The sequence below is a fragment of the Oncorhynchus clarkii genome, chromosome 18 (assembly GCF_045791955.1).
Source record: "Oncorhynchus clarkii lewisi isolate Uvic-CL-2024 chromosome 18, UVic_Ocla_1.0, whole genome shotgun sequence".
Taxonomy (NCBI): Eukaryota; Metazoa; Chordata; class Actinopteri; order Salmoniformes; family Salmonidae; genus Oncorhynchus; species Oncorhynchus clarkii.
In genome coordinates, this window is record NC_092164.1 from 2,979,145 (window position 1) to 2,996,862 (window position 17,718).

A 17,718-nucleotide genomic window follows, 5' to 3' on the forward strand; every position below is an offset into this window, starting at 1 on the left:
ACTCACTATCACAAGTTAGCAACCACCAGGGTTGGGGTCAATTCCATTTCTATTCGAGTTAATTCAGAATGCAAACCAAATTCCAATTCGAAATGTTTCTCTCAAAGGATTGACGATAACTGTCATTTCAGTGTTCAATTAATTGGAATTGCATTTTTTCTAAATGCTGACAATACTGGTGTCAAACCATACAAGACTCAGTAGCATGAAATAACATGACTTTCTTATTTAAACAGTTCATCATGAAACAGTTCTACAGTAACTTTTCATACAAAGTGGAGAAGTTGGAATGCACAACAAGCTTTGTTGTGCAGTGTGGAGTTGTTCAGGGATGTGTGATGTCAGAGTTACAGACTTCAACCTATCAATAGACCGGGTCATAACTTATGGAGGTCTAATTTATGAAGATGACTTATAGATAGATAGAACCTGCTGTTACCATGATTAACAGATGTCCCAATCTTCTCCTCCTCTTCTTCTTCATCTTTAATGTTGACATTCAGCTCCAGTGTTTGACTGCAGTCTTCCAGCTTCACTGATGCCATCTCTGGATCCTGCAGTGCAAACTGGGCTCCTCTGTCACAATCAGGACCCAGTGACTGTAGGTTTGGACTCAGTGTGGAAGGAGAGAGGCAGGTTGGGTTTGTCCTCACTGTTGATGTTAACGGCCTCAGACTTAATCTGAGTCGGTCTGTAGTAATAAAGAGAAACGGACACAAAAGTTATTTTCTTGACAGTTCTGGCACTTTCTTTATTCTCTAAATATATATTAAATTGTTCTTGTTCAATTATCGCATTTCAACAGATCAGGTAGCTAAACATTGAAAACAAAACATGAATTCAGATTAGACTCACATACTTTAAATTACACAACGTAAGTGCATGTAACCTATAGATTTTCTAAATTAATATAAATCACTCAAACCATTTAGTACAAGATCACAGTATGTTTCAGGCAGCACTATGTACTATTTTCCTGAATAACCTTGTCTTCACTGTATTATTTCACTCACAACCAATGGTTAGTGGTGGAAAAAAGTACTAAATTGTTATATTTGAGTAAAAGTACATCTAATTAATTTTATTAAAGCTACAATATGTAACTTTTTAGGCAACCCGACCAAATGCACATAGAAATGTGAGTTATCGATCTGTCAGTCTCATTGAAAGCAAGTCTAAGAAGCGGTAGATCTGTTCTGTGTGTGATATTTCTATGCTTCCCCTTCCTAAGTTTAGTTGTCGTCTTTTACTTTTGTACACCTGAGTAGAGGATAACTACAGCGCATTCGGAAAGTATTCAGACCCCTTGACTTTTTCCACATTGTTACGTTACAGCCTCATTCTAAAATGGATGACATTAAAATGTTTTACTCATCAATCTACACACAATACCCAATATTAAAAAAGCGAAAACAGGTTTAGACATTTTTGCAAATGTATTAAAAACAAACTAACATTTTACATTAGTATTCAATCTGACAGAGCTCCAGAGTTCCTCTGTGGCGATGGGAGAAACTCCCCAAATACAGGTGTGTCAAGCTTGTAGCGTCATACCCAAGAAGAATCAAGGCTGTAATCGGTGCCAAAGGTGCTTCAACAAAGTACTGAGTAAAGGGTCTGAATACTTATGTAAATGTGGTATTTCAGTTTTTACTTTGTCATTATGGGGTATTGTGATGTCATTATGGGGTATTGTGATGTCATTATGGGGTATTGTGATGTCATTATGGGGTATTGTGTGTAGATTTATGAGGGGGAAAAAACAATTTAATCCATTTTAGAACAAGGCTGAAACGTAATAAAATGTGGAAAAAGTAAAGGGGTCTGAACACTTTCTGAATGCACTGTACAATATTTGTGGTCATGGAAACGTTCTCACAGCGGTTTAGATGGTACAATGATTCTCCAATGATTCTTTTGTCACAAACTGAAATTATCCGTATTATTCAAATTCATGCAACCAGGAACTGGAAGAGGAATTTCTGCATAATGCATCTTTAAGCAAACCAGACTGTTTTGATGTATTTATAGACGGCCAGGGGCACACTCCAACACTCAGGCATCATTTACAAACGCAATATTTGCGTTTAGTGAGTCTGACAGATCAGAGGCAGCAAGGATGACAACGAGTGAATTGGACCATATTACTCTCCTGTCTGAGCATTCGAAATGTAACAAGAACTTTTGGGAGTCAGTGAAAATGTATGGGAGTAAAAAGTACATATGTTCTTTAGGAATGTAGGGGAGTAAAAGTTGCCAGGAAATATCAATAGTAAACTAAACTCAGCAACAACAAAAAAAAGGACTCTGTCTTTCAAAGGTAATTCGTAAAAATCCAAATAACTTCACAGATGTTCATTGTAAAGGGTTTAAATACTGTTTCCCATGCTTGTCCAATGAACAATAAACAATTACTGAACATGCACCTGTGGAACAGTCATTAAGACACTAACAGCTTACAGACGGTAGGCAATTAAGGTTACAGTTATGAAAACTTAAGACACTAAAGAGGCCTTTCCACTGACTGAAAAACACCAAAGGAAAGATGCCCAAGGTCCCTGCTCATCTGCATGAATGTGCCTTAGGCATGCTGCAAGGAGGCATGAGGACTGCAGATGTGGCCAAGGCAATAAATTGCAATGTCCGTACTGTGAGATGCCTAAGACGGCGCTACAGGAAGACAGAACCGACAGTTAATCGTCCTTGCAGTGGCAGACCACGTGTAACAACACCTGCACAGGATCGGTACATCCCAACATCACACCTGCGGGACAGGTAGAGGATGGCACCAACAACTGCCGAGTTACACCAGGAAAGCACAATCCCTCCATCAGTGCTCAGACTGTCCGCAATAGGCTGAGAGAGGCTGGACTGAGGGCTTGTAGGCCTGTTGTAAGGCAGGTCCTCACCAGACATCACCGGCAACAACATTGCCAATGGGCACAAATCCACTGTCGCTGGACCAGACAGGACCGGCAAAAAGTGCTCTTCATTGACGAGTCGCGGTTTTGTCTCACCAGGGGTGATGGTCGGATTCGCGTTTATGGTCGAAAGAATGAGCGTTACACCGAGGCCTGTACTCTGGAGCGGGATCGATTTTGAGGTGGTGGGTCCATCATGGTTTGGGGTGGTGTGTCACAGCATCATCGGACTGAGCTCGTTGTCATTGCAGTCAATCTCAACGCTGTGCGTTACAGGGAAGACATCCTCATCCCTCATCGGAGGGTGAAGGCTAGGGCCATTCCCCCCAGAAATGTTCGGGAACTTGCAGGTGCCTTGGCGGAAGAGTGGGGTATCTCACAGCAAGAACTGGCAAATCTGGTGCAGTCCATGAGGAGGATATGCACTGCAGTACTTAATGCAGCTGGTGGCCACACCAGAGACTGACTGTTACTTTTGATTTTGACCCCCTTTGTTCAGGTTGAATCTTATGTTCATACAATTATTTACACTTTAAGTTTGCTGAAAATAAATGCAGTTGACAGTGAGTGGACTTTCTTTTTTTTTGCTGAGTTTAGTTAAAAGGAGAAGTTTCCTATTTTAGGGGAGACCGGGATGGTTGTAACACAGGATAACTGTGACACTTAATATCGTCAAGCAGGAACAAGCTAAAATCATGTGACTCACTGTGCACATGCTCAGTTTGGTCCTCAACCCTCATGTGAAGAAGCAAGACCCTTATTGAAAAACAAAATCTGAGTTTGAAGTAAGAAAGACATATTTGGGGCCAAATTTTTGTGACGGCATCACCTGCTTTGTAGTTAGACTAACCAAACGTATTTCAGGTTCATAACCAGTTTGTGTAGATATGGGGCGGCAAGTAGCCTAGTGGTTAGAGCATTGGACTAGTAACCGAAAGGTTGCAAGATCTAATCCCTGAGCTGACAAGGTAAAAATCTCGTTCTGCCATTGAACAATGCAGTTAACCCACTCTTACGATGACGTCATTGAAAATAATTTGTTCTTCTTTGCATAGTTAAATAAATAAATATAGATTTAATGCAAGTTAGCAATGCTAAAGTTTACACATGTAGCTAAAGTTGAAGCTAACTAATGGCTGCAAGCATCAGGGTTAGTTATAACAAGCCTAATGAGGTCTGGGTGCAGTGCTGGGAATACAAATGATGGGCCCACCAAGCCTGTACCCCGGGAATACCGTACCACTGTCTAAACTGATGGGCCCACCAAGCCTGTACCCCGGGACTACCGTACCACTGTCTAAACTGATGGGCCCACCAAGCCTGTACCCCGGGACTACCGTACCACTGTCTAAACTGATGGGCCCACCAAGCCTGTACCCCGGGACTACCGTACCACTGTCTAAACTGATGGGCCCACCAAGCCTGTACCCCGGGACTACCGTACCACTGTCTAAACTGATGGGCCCACCAAGCCTGTACCCCGGGACTACCGTACCACTGTCTAAACTGATGGGCCCACCAAGCCTGTACCCCGGGACTACCGTACCACTGTCTAAACTGATGGGCCCACCAAGCCTGTACCCCGGGACTACCGTACCACTGTCTAAACTGATGGGCCCACCAAGCCTGTACCCCGGGACTACCGTACCACTGTCTAAACTGATGGGCCCACCAAGCCTGTACCCCGGGACTACCGTACCACTGTCTAAACTGATGGGCCCACCAAGCCTGTACCCCGGGACTACCGTACCACTGTCTAAACTGATGGGCCCACCAAGCCTGTACCCCGGGACTACCGTACCACTGTCTAAACTGATGGGCCCACCAAGCCTGTACCCCGGGACTACCGTACCACTGTCTAAACTGATGGGCCCACCAAGCCTGTACCCCGGGACTACCGTACCACTGTCTAAACTGATGGGCCCACCAAGCCTGTACCCCGGGACTTCCGTACCACTGTCTAAACTGATGGGCCCACCAAGCCTGTACCCCGGGACTACCGTACCACTGTCTAAACTGTGACTCTGAGTTAACATATCCAACATTCACTCACACACACACACACCCCTGCTCTCTCTCAAATTCACTCACACCACACACATTCAGTTAGATTCAGATGTTAAATTGTCAGATGTTGTTTAGTTGAGAAGGGCCAGTTAAGTGTCAAAATAGGAAACATTCTGATTTGAATTTTGATTATTATTTCTGCTACACAAAATGTTAAACATGTTGTTCTCATGTTCCCAATAAAGGCTTTCGATATCTTGTTGCATGTTATGATTTTAGCATTATGTCAAACTGTTACATGTCACTCCAATGCCTGTTACAACTGACCCGGGAGGTGGGGGAATTTGGAACATTTCACTCCAATGCCTGTTACAACTGACCCGGAAGGTGGGGGAATTTGGAACATATCACTCCTTGTGTTTGAGACAGTCACACCTTGTCTGTTTGATTTAGAGAGATAAAACCAACACTACTTTGTAACAGACAGATGTTCCTATTCACATTTTGAATGTACGAGCTCAAAATAATCTGAGATGTTGACAAAAAATGCAACCATCCCCTATATCCTCTACACTAAATCACAAATGTTTATGTAAATCCATTTTTTTATAGAAGGGTCCAGACAGTATTTTTGTGATTTCACATACTTTTGAGAACCTTACCACAACAAGCAAATCGCGCCCTCATCCTTGTTTAGCAGTATGGGGGTGGGAAAAAAATGAAGTCTCCAAAACCCCCGAAATACGTCCTTTTAGAAACGGCAAAGCTCCCATGATAGTGATGCGGGTCTTTAGATGTTGTACACATGAAATTGTGTCGTTCCGAGCAACGTTTTAATCAATGTTGTTTTATGACTGGTCGGGGTTTGGGAGAGGAAATCCAATAATTCCTTCAGTTTAAAAAAATAACGTATCTACACTGACTGACCGCCATCTTGCGGGAACACTCAGGTCTCTTCTCGTTGTCATCAAACACCACGTGACTGGGGGACTACCGTAAACTACATAATAATGTGACAGAGGCAAATAAGAACGCTGTTCTTTATCTCCTAACGTATTGCACAAGTTAACTGCAGGCATTTACTTAAAAAGTAGCTACAAATATTTTACTTCGAAGAAAATAGTTTCAACGGTATTGAAAAACCATCCTATGGCTTTTTCCCAAGTATTCTGGTATATACGGAATTACGCCCAAGCCTAGTAACTACACAGACTAATTTCATAGAACTTCTTCACTGGCAATTTGTCTACTTCACTTCTTTAGTCTACTCTCTGATCACTCCAGATACCCCAGTTGGTTATGGAAAATATATTTCACAGCGGTTTAGATGGTACAATGATTCTCTACACAATGATTGCTTGTTTTGCCACAAACGGAACATTTTGCAACCAGGAAATTGAGGATTTGTTTGCATAGCGCATCTTTAAGCAAACCAGACGGCATGATTTTCCAGTTTTTTATTTTTATTTAATGTATTTTTATTTACGGTTTTCAGGGGCACCTTCCAACACTCAGGCATAATTTACAAATGTAGTATTTGTGTTTAGTGAGCCCGCCAGTTCAGAGGCAGTAGAAATGACAACGTGTTAATTGGGCCACATTGCTGTCCTGCCTGACCATTTGTAATGTAACCAGTGCTTTTGGGTGTCAGGGAAAATGTATAGGAGTAAAAAGTACATATATTCTTTAGGAATGTAATGGAGTAAAAGTTGCCAGAAAATATCAATAGTAAAGTACGGATACCCCAAAAAACTAGGGGGCACTATTTTCATTTTTGGAAAAATAACGTTCCCAAAGTAAACAAGCTATTTTGTCAGGACAAGATGCTAGAATATGCATTTCCAAAACTGTAAAAATATTGTCTGTGAGTATAACAGAACTGATATTGCAGGCGACAGCCTGAGAAAAATCCACTCAGGAAGGGACTCTTATTTAGAAACTTCTGCGTTCCTATCGTCCCTATTGAGCAGTGAATGGGATATCAGACAGATTCCTTTTTCTATGGCTTCCCTAATGTGTCTAGTGTCACAAGACATAGTTTCAGGCTTTTTATTTTGAAAAATGAGCGTGAACGACAACATTGCGTCAGCGGTCAGCTAGCTGGTGGCTCTCAGAGTGAATTGTGCGTAATAGACAAAGGCGGCCATTGTGCCTCTCGCTCCTACTGGGAAGCCAACTTCCCCGGTTGATATATTATCGAATATATATTTGAAAAACACCTTGAGGATTGATTATAAAAACGTTTGCCATGTTTCTGTCGATATTATGGGTCTAATTTGGAATATTTTTCGGCGTTGTCGTGACCGCAGTTTCCGGTGGATTTCTCAACCAAACGTGAAGAACAAAATGAGGTATTTCGGCTATAAAAATAATCTTTATGGGACAAAATTAACATTTGCTGTCTAACTGGGAGTCTCGTGAGTGAAAACATCCGAAGTTCATCAAAGGTAAACGATTTAATTTGATTGCTTTTCTGATTTTCGTGACCAAGTTGCCTGCTGCTAGCTGGACATAATGCTATGCTAGGCTATCGATAAACTTACACAAATGCTTGTCTAGCTTTTGCTGTAAAGCATAATTTCAAAATCTGAGATGACAGGGTGATTTAACAAAAGGCTAAGATGTGTTTCACTATATTTTACTTGTGATTTTCTGAATATTTTCTAGTAGCATTTTTGGTCAGTTGCGTTATGCTAATTAGTGTCAGTTGATGACAATTCTCCCGAATCTGGGAGGGGTAGTTCTAAGTTAAAGGAGAAGTTTCCTGTTTTACAACAACTCAGTCACACCTTGCCTGTTTGATTTAGAGATATAATACCAATACTAATTTGTCGCAGACAGTTGTTCCTATCACATTTTGAATGTAGTAGCTCAAACAATCTCTGATTGGCAGCTTAGTGGAATGTTGGACTAGTAACCGGAAGGTTGCAAGTTCAAACCCCCGAGCTGACATGGTACAAATCTGTCGTTCTGCCCCTGAACAGGCAGTTAACCCACTGTTCCTAGGCCGTCATTGAAAATAAGAATTTGTTCTTAACTGACTTGCCTGGTTAAATAAAACATTATAAAAGACATGTGAAACCTTCTCCCATTAAAGGAGAAGTGTCCTATTTCACTATTTTTTTATGTAAGGGTTCAAACACTTTTTGTGATTTTACATGTTTTTGAGAACCTTACCCCAACCAGCGAATCACTTCCTCATCCTTGCTTAGCAGTATGGGGCCCCCCAAAAAACATGTGAAGTTCCAGACACTTGTTGAATCTATGCCATAGCGCATTGAAGCTGTTCTGGTGGCTCGTGGTGGAGCAAAACACTATTAGAATAGAATAAAACTTTATTGTCCAATTTTTCTTTGAAATCACCTTCATTAAAATAATCACATACATCATATTTAAACCAGTCAGTCCATCATGTTGCATACACTATCAACTTAGAGGACATACATTCACTCACAACGACTACTGTTCCAACTGCACTAGATAGATAAGTTAATATACCGATACAATTTACTTTGCATTTAGTAGTCCAACAGCACAAGTGTATTGCTTCTGTCCCTCTCCTCGTCCCTACCTGAGCTCGAACCAGGGATCCTCTGCACACACCTACAACTGCCTCCCACGAAGCATTGCTCCACAAAAGCAGTGGCCCTTGCAGAGCAAGGGAAACAACTACTTCAAGGTCTCAGAGCGAGTGACGCCACCAATTGAAACGCTATTAGCGCGCACCCCGCTAACTAGCTAGCCATTTCAAATCGGTTACACAAGGAACGAATGAATGTTTGAACACGTTCTTCTTGGCGATGGGCGTTCTTAACCGTCAGACTGAAGGGAAACCTCTCGAACTGCGGGTGTAGACGGTGGGAGGGGTCGCCAACGACAGCCAGTGCCGCCTTTTTGGTTGCATTGTGGAACAGACTGCTCAAATGTGCCTGTGGTCGACCAATTGCTTTGCTGGCTGTGTTTACTATTCTGGTCAGTTTGCTTTTGCGCCTCACACTCAGATTACCATACCATACTGTCATATTGAACGTTAGGATGCTCTCTACCAGCTCAGATTACCATACCAGACTGTCATATTGAATTTGAGGATGCTCTCTACCAGCTCAGATTACCATACCAGACTGTCATATTGAATTTGAGGATGCTCTCTACCAGCTCAGATTACCATACCAGACTGTCATATTGAACGTTAGGATGCTCTCTACCAGCTCAGATTACCATACTGTCATATTGAACGTTAGGATGCTCTCTACCAGCTCAGATTACCATACCAGACTGTCATATTGAACGTTAGGATGCTCTCTACCAGCTCAGATTACCATACTGTCATATTGAACGTTAGGATGCTCTCTACCAGCTCAGATTACCATACCAGACTGTCATATTGAACGTTAGGATGCTCTCTACCAGCTCAGATTACCATACTGTCATATTGAACGTTAGGATGCTCTCTACCAGCTCAGATTACCATACCAGACTGTCATATTGAACGTTAGGATGCTCTCTACCAGCTCAGATTACCAGACTGTCATATTGAACGTTAGGATGCTCTCTACCAGCTCAGATTACCATACCAGACTGTCATATTGAACGTTAGGATGCTCTCTACCAGCTCAGATTACCATACCAGACTGTCATATTGAACGTTAGGATGCTCTCTACCAGCTCAGATTACCATACCAGACTGTCATATTGAACGTTAGGATGCTCTCTACCAGCTCAGATTACCAGACTGTCATATTGAACGTTAGGATGCTCTCTACCAGCTCAGATTACCATACCAGACTGTCATATTGAACGTTAGGATGCTCTCTACCAGCTCAGATTACCATACCAGACTGTCATATTGAACGTGAGGATGCTCTCTACCAGCTCAGATTACCATACCAGCATATGTTTTGAAAGCGATGATTATTTAGATTTCTCAACGTTAAAACACAGCGTCGGAATTGTAGTTTACACAGAGCCAAATATGGGCAAATGTAACAGCTGAAAACCCTACTTAAGGAGACCGGGGTAAAGCCAGTTTCAGGTTGGATATTCGAGCTTTCAAACCACTTGCCACAGACTACAAATAAGTGTCATGAAGTTGGAATAATTGCGCACAACATTGCACAGGTTTTATTTTCACAATTTGGACATTTATTTGCTTTTCAAAGCTAATAAACGTGGAAATGTGAGCTGCATTTTGTATTCCTATAGTTGAATTAGTTAGTCAGCGTAAACAAAGTACAGAATTTTTTTACATTTGAATTTCAATAGCTCCATGGTCATGTGACCTACTGACTTCAAACAAGTTTCAGAATGTCCACTCAGTGGGCCTACACATTACACATCCTTTTGTTTGTCCATTTTCATCTCACACAATGTTACATTAATTTGCCTGCTCTGCCCCCCTGAAGGACAGTGTCACTCACACACCAATTCACTCGGGCCTTCTCCTTGGGGCCTTCCTGACCTCCAGACAGGCCCCCCATTGACCTGGTGACCTCTGACTCCTGGCCTCTAGGCCTTCACAAAGAAAAGAGAACTCTCCCTGGGGCTCCAGCCAGCTTCTCCGGGATCAGTCGCGTTAACGCACTGGATGCCTCGCGGTGCCCGTCTCGACCAGTCAGCGGACATTCTGAAAGTAGTTTGAGGCCAGTAGGTCACATTACCAAGGAGCTATTGAAATGATAAACATTGAAAAATGTATGTAAAATCATGTGAGATGAAAATGGATAAACTTAAGGGTTTGCTATATAGAAGGGTAGTCAGCGGACATTCTGAACCTTGTTTGAGCCCAGGTCAACAGACGCCTCACGTCCTCAACTGGCAGCTTCATTAAATAGTACCCGCAAAACATGAGTCTAAACAGTGAAGAGGCGACTCCGGGATGCTGGCCTTCTAGGCAGAGTTCCTCTGTCCAGTGTCTGTGTTCTTTTGCACATCTTAATCCTTTATTGGCCAGTCTGAGATATGGCTTTTTCTTTGCAACTCTGCCTAGAAGGCCATCATACCAGAGTCGCCTCTTCACTGTTGACGTTGAGACTGGTGTTTTGCAGGTACTATTTAATGAAGCTGCCAGTTGAGGACTTGTGAGGCGTCTGTTTCTCAAACTAGACACTAATGTACGTGTCCTCTTGCTCAGTTGTGCACCGGAGCCTCCCACTCATCTTTCTTTTCTGGTTAGAGCCAGTTTGCACTGTTCTGTGAAGGGAGTAGTACGAGATCGTTGTACGAGATCTTCAGTTTCTTGGTAATTTCTCACATGGAATAGCCTTCATTTCTCAGAACAAGAATAGTGACATGTTTCAGAAGAAAGTTATTTTTTTCTAGGCATTTTGAGCCTGTAATCGAACCCACAAATGCTGATGCTCCAGATACTCAACTAGTCTGAAGGACAATTTTATTGCTTCTTTAATCAGAACAACAGTTTTCAGCTGTGTTAACATAATTGCAAAATGGTTTTCTAATGATCAATTTGTCTTTTAAAATTATAAACCTGGAGTAGCTAACAACGTGCCGCTGGAACACAGGAGTGATGGTCGCTGATAATCTTGCTGCTGGTGAGTCTCTGATCCACATCTACGCAGACGACACCATTCTGTATACTTCTGGCCCTTCTTTGGACACTGTGTTAACAACCCTCCAGGCAAGCTTCAATGCCATACAACTCTCCTTCCGTGGCCTCCAATTGCTCTTAAATACAAGTAAAACTAAATGCATGCTCTTCAACCGATCGCTGCCTGCACCTGCCCGCCTGTCCAACATCACTACTCCGGATGGCTCTGACTTAGAATACGTGGACAACTACAAATACCTAGGTGTCTGGTTAGACTGTAAACTCTCCTTCCAGACCCACATCAAACATCTCCAATCTAGAATTGGCTTCCTGTTTCGCAACAAAGCATCCTTCACTCACGCTGCCAAACATACCCTTGTAAAACTGACCATCCTACCAATCCTCGACTTCGGCGATGTCATTTACAAAATAGCCTCAAATACCCTACTCAACAAATTGGATGCAGTCTATCACAGTGCAATCTGTTTTGTCACCAAAGCCCCATATACTACCCACCATTGCGACCTGTACGCTTTCGTTGGCTGGCCCTCGCTTCATACTCGTCGCCAAACCCACTGGCTCCATGTCATCTACAAGACCCTGCTAGGTAAAGTCCCCCCTTATCTCAGCTCACTGGTCACCATAGCATCACCCACCTGTAGCACGCGCTCCAGCAGGTATATCTCTCTGGTCACCCACAAAACCAATTCTTTCTTTGGCCGCCTCTCCTTCCAGTTCTCTGCTGCCAATGACTGGAACGAACTACAAAAATCTCTGAAACTGGAAACACTTATCTCCCTCACTAGATTTAAGCACCAACTGTCAGAGCAGCTCACAGATTACTGCACCTGTACATAGCCCACCTATAATTTAGCCCAAACAACTACCTCTTTCCCTACTGTATTTATTTTATTTATTTATTTTGCTCCTTTACACCCCATTATTTTTATTTCTACTTTGCACATTCTTCCACTGCAAATCTACCATTCCAGTGTTTTTTTATTTTTTTATTTTTATTTTACCTTTATTTAACCAGGCAAGTCAGTTAAGAACAAATTCTTATTTTCAATGACGGCCTGGGAACAGTGGGTTAACTGCCTGTTCAGGGGCAGAACGACAGATTTGTACCTTGTCAGCTCGGGGGTTTGAACTCGCAACCTTCCGGTTACTAGTCCAACGCTCTAACCACTAGGCTACCCTGCCGCCCCGGGTTGCTATATTGTATTTACTTTGCCACCATGGCCTTTTTTTTGCCTTTACCTCCCTTTCTCACCTCATTTGCTCACATCTTATATAGACTTGTTTCTACTGTCTTATTGACTGTAAGTTTGTTTTACTCCATGTGTAACTCTGTGTCGTTGTATGTGTCAAACTGCTTTGCTTTATCTTGGCCAGGTCGCAATTGTAAATGAGAACTTGTTCTCAACTTGCCTACCTGGTTAAATAAAGGTGAAATAAAAAAAATAATGGGCATCTGTAGGCCTATGAAGACATTCCATAAAAAAATCTGTCGTTTCACTTAATTTACTTTAACGTTGTCAAATGAGCACCAATCGGGCTTGATAGCCAATGAGCTGGGCTTTACGGTAGTATGAGGAAACCCTGTATATGTCGGACAATTTCTGTCGCGTTACGCAGATCTGTGAGTTATGAAAACGGTGTTTTGCAAATGTTGAACTTACAATATGGCTACTAATACTGGAAAAGCTAAATCAAAGTCCAAGTATACAGATTTTGGACGATATTCTTGCAGAAAAAGGTAATAGACAACAGCTAAAGGAGAGGATGATGACATTACATTAGACTGGTAATAAAAGGTAATAGACAACAGCTAAAGGAGAGGATGATGACGTTTATATTAGACTGCTAAGTGAAATACAAGTCTTTCTATTTATATTATTTTATATTGTAAATCCTAAAGCCACAACATGTGGGGCGGCAGGGTAGCCTAGTGGTTAGGGCGTTGGACTAGTAACCGAAAGGTTACAAATCTGTCGTTCTGCCCCTGAACAGGCAGTTAACCCACTGTTCCTAGGCCGTCATTGAAAATAAGAATTTGTTCTTAACTGACTTGCCTAGTTAAATAAAGGTAAAATACATTTTTTTTAAATGTCAAAGTCAACATACAATACACGTTGGGCACCCGACTGGCGCAGTGGTCTAACACACTGCAGTACCTGGTTCGATTCCAGGCTGCATCACATCCGGCCGTGATTGGGAGTCCCATAGGGCGGCGAACAATTGTCCCAGCGTCGTCCGGGTTTGGCCGGGGTAGGCGTCATTGTAAATAATTATTTGTACTGACTTGCCTAATTTAAATAAAGGTTCATTTTAAAAGTAAATAAATTGGTACACAACCTTCACCACAGTGTTCTCCACTCAATATAATATATGTTTATAGATGTGTTGTTGTATATTTGATGTATTGCTAAAATAAAGGTTCAATATAATAAGTAATAAACTTGAGTTCTTACAGATTTTGCTTTAGTGATAAAGACTGACTACAAAGAGACCACATTCAAGTCCTCCATCCCCCACTTAGAGTGACTGCTGCTCTCTCTGGCTCCACAACAAACCCCCGCCCGGCCATCAAGAGGTGTGAATACCCAGCCAGCCTACAAGTAGAGGATGGTAAGTGCTTTACAGCAGAAAGAGACTTGGGACCAGCAGCACAATCTTGTGTTTAGGGCGTAAGTAAGTACAGTCATTGTAAATAATGTGTACATTTTGTTATTTTAATTACATTTTTTAAAACTTTGTTTGTGTACCTTATGAAATTAGATCAGTGTTGGCTGCTAACTTGGTCATTATCTTAAATATTTCACCTATGTGTTTGGAGAGGGGCTGGCTGGGGGTGAGGAAAGAGACTGTCTGTAATGGTACTCTTATCTTTATATTGTGGAATAGGGTGCCATTTTGGATTCAACCTAAGTTCATTCTGGTAATATTTATGAGGTGTTCCCCATCTCTCCTTGCAGCCATTCGATGAGACGGGCCGTAGAACCAGCGCTATGAAGAGCACCAATCGGGATGCGTCTGTTCTCCACTCTGGAAAATGGGACAGGGTCCACTCCTGCTGAGGACGTCCTGGATGAAAGAAGGCATGGAGAACAGCCCCCTGAGATACTACAGGTGATAACATTTTACCTCTCATTCTGGAAGGAGGGAGAAAAGGAGGTAGGTAGGGAGGGAGGTAGAGAACACCTCTGTGTTTGGAGACATTGGATCAGCATTCTTGTCTGGTCTCCTGTTAGCACATTTTATGTAGGGAAGCAAATGATCCAAAATGTTTTGACATTCCTGGGAGTGTGTAAACTTGTATTTTTTATGGGCATAGCATTTTTGAATGTTTTCTATAGTTTTATATTCTTGAAAATGTATCAATTTACCAATTTGACCACTTGGAGGCCACTTGGGTACATTTGGGCAAATCGTGAAGGACACCTGGGTGACTTCATAGTACATTTCATGCAACTTGCTTATTAGTCTTCCAGTTATCAGTCTGAAACTTTGCACATACACTGCTGCCCTCTTGTGGACACATCTAAATTACAACCAGAGTCGTGACTAGATTTGGGTCCTTTCTGTTGCATTTCAAAGATGGTGGTACAAAACAATACAAACAGTTGTTTTTTTCTTTTCTGCTACCAGATCTATTATACTCTCCTACATTCAATTCACATTTCCACAAACCTCAAAGTGTTTCTTTTCAAATGGTATCAAGAATATGCATATCCTTGTTTCAGGTCCTGAGCTACAGGCAGATAGATTTTGGTTTGTCATTTTAGGTGAAAATTGGAAAAACGGGGCTATCCCTTTAATGGACTAAATTAGCTTTTTCTTTCAAAAACAATCATTTCTAAGTGACCCCAAACTTATGGTATGTATGTATGTATGTCTGTATGTATGTCACAAGAGTAAGTACACCCCTCACATTTCTGTAAATATTTGAGTATATCTTTTCATGTGACAACACTGAAGAAATGACACTTTGCTACAATGTAAAGTAGTGAGTGTACAGCTTGTATAACAGTGTAAATTTGCTGTCCCCTCAAAATAACTCAACACACAGCCATTAATGTCTAAACCGCTGGCAACAAAAGTGAGTACACCCCTAAGTGAAATATCCAAAATAACCAGTGATCCGGGTCAACAGCATCAATGTAACGGTATAACTTTGATCTGTCCCCTCGCCCCTACCCAGGCGTGAACGGTTTGGCGCAACGTGGCCCATCCTGCTCTCCTGAATCGGCATCGGGACCTGTCCTGGATGGTCGCCCACGAGATCCTCCCGGTCAGGGCCGTTATGCACTCACGGGGCATGGCGAGGACATCCGCGTGCCCCCGACCAGGCTGCGGCCAAGAAGAGTCGGTGAGGCACATGCTCTGGGAGTGCAGAGCCGCCAGGGACCTGTGGAAGGAAGCAGGCCCCCTGATCACCTCGTGTCTGCCAGCAGGGGAGGACCTAACACCTCAGCTCGTGCTGTATGGGGTGGGCCGAAGGCCCATTCCATCGAAGGCCTTCACCAAGCTCTGGCCCACCCTCACGTGCCTGAAGGAAGCACTGTGGTCCTCCCGTAACCTGCTGGTAGCGAAAAACGTAGAGACCACCCCCCAGGCAGTGGCCATGGTAGCCACGGAAGCCCTGGGGTGGTACGGAAGGAAGGGGGCCTCGACCCCAGGCGAAGGGTCCCCCACAACACCCTAGGTCCCGGCGGCCACGGCCTGACAGCGCTGCGGCGCCTAGGGCGATGCGCCTAGGGGAGGGATCTCCTCTGGGCCCCGAAGGACGGGACGATGATCTATTCAGAAGAGCAGGATGAGGTGAGCTTGATAAAGACTCACCCCGCTCCTGTACAAGGGACTGAAGACAGCCTTTTAACAAAGTGACTTTTTAACATGGTTTTTCATGTCTTAAAAATGTTTTACCTTTGTTAGATCATTAGTACACATTTTAAATGGCTTTTACAGGATTGATGTTTTTACAAGGAAAGTACTTTTATCCATGGTTGTTTTCATTGATTTTAACAACATGTACTTTTTAACAAATTTAAATGTAACTTTCAAATGCTGTGTTTTATGCTTTGTTGCCGTTTTTATGTGTATCAATGATGTAAAAAATGTATGAGCTGTTTTTAAAAGAAATGTATCAATAAAACTTTTCCAAAAGAAAAAAAAATCTGTTCTTATCAGTTTAATATCTGATACGTCCCCTATCTGGGGACCATATATTAAATTGATTTTTGGAATAGGGAGATGGAATAGGGGCTTGCTCCGTCCACTCCACGCATCGACCTGGTATTGCAGTACATCCAGGAACGGTGCACCCCCTGTCGTTGTAAATATAAATCAAGCATGGTTTCGTTTTAGTCTATATTGTAGTGTCACATTGTCACACACACAGTTCATCTTAGAGTCAGTGGTGGCTAGACAGTGTTGGTCAAGTCGATCACCGTTATATTGAGCTGATGTGAATGGTGCGTTAATCTTTAAAAAAAAGTTTGTCACGTAGATGGGACACGGGGTGTAAACGGTACAGTGAAATGCTTACTTGCAAGCTCTCCTCAACAGCGCAATACACACGATCAAACACAAATAGCTAAGTACTAGCTAATATACACAAATAGCTAAGTACTAAAGTAGTCAAAAACACTTATGATTTGGATATATATACACAAGAAGACTATACAGTATAAACTATGAAATGTGCTAAAGTCATGTTCTGGTAACATGGACTGCCTCACATACCGGTAACGTTATCTGATGTATTTGTCTGAAGTCAATATTTGATAGGCCTGCTATTTTCACAAGACTCAAATATATGTCGTTAAATGTATACAAGGTTTGTAACTCATCTGCCTGTGTTAAAGTAACTATGTATGTTTATCCCATTATTTCTATGATCTCACACTGCACTTTTTCAAGTGACAAAAACTTGATATAGCGTAGCAAGAGTTATTCCTTCGCTTACGGCATTATTACAGATCATATATGCACCATACAGTCACTGGCTTTACGGCCATATCAGTCTCAATACGCCTGGTCTCGGAAGCTAAGCAGGGTCGGGCCTGGTTAGTACTTACCAGGTGCAGTAAGTTCTTTTGTCCAGCAGGGTGTACTCTTGTACTATTTAATCAGGGAGCAACCGTCTTTATGTATTACAGTTTCTCATAATCGCCTACAATCATTTTTTGGAACAATGAGTCCACAAAACACAACTTTTGCAAAACAGTAAATGCTTTTTGA

At 42.3% G+C, this 17,718-nt stretch overlaps 1 long non-coding RNA gene and 1 pseudogene across 1 annotated transcript; both read left to right on the forward strand.

Moving 5' to 3' along the window:
- The first annotated feature begins 7,040 nt into the window (after window positions 1-7,040).
- LOC139372904 (uncharacterized) lies at window positions 7,041-15,678 on the forward strand. Its single transcript, XR_011627494.1, has 3 exons — window positions 7,041-7,375; window positions 13,949-14,103; window positions 14,451-15,678. It is a non-coding gene; the product is annotated as an uncharacterized lncRNA (long non-coding RNA).
- A 948-nt stretch (window positions 15,679-16,626) lies between these two features.
- On the forward strand, window positions 16,627-16,804 carry LOC139373961 (U2 spliceosomal RNA; annotated as a pseudogene).
- The last annotated feature ends 914 nt before the right edge of the window (window positions 16,805-17,718 follow it).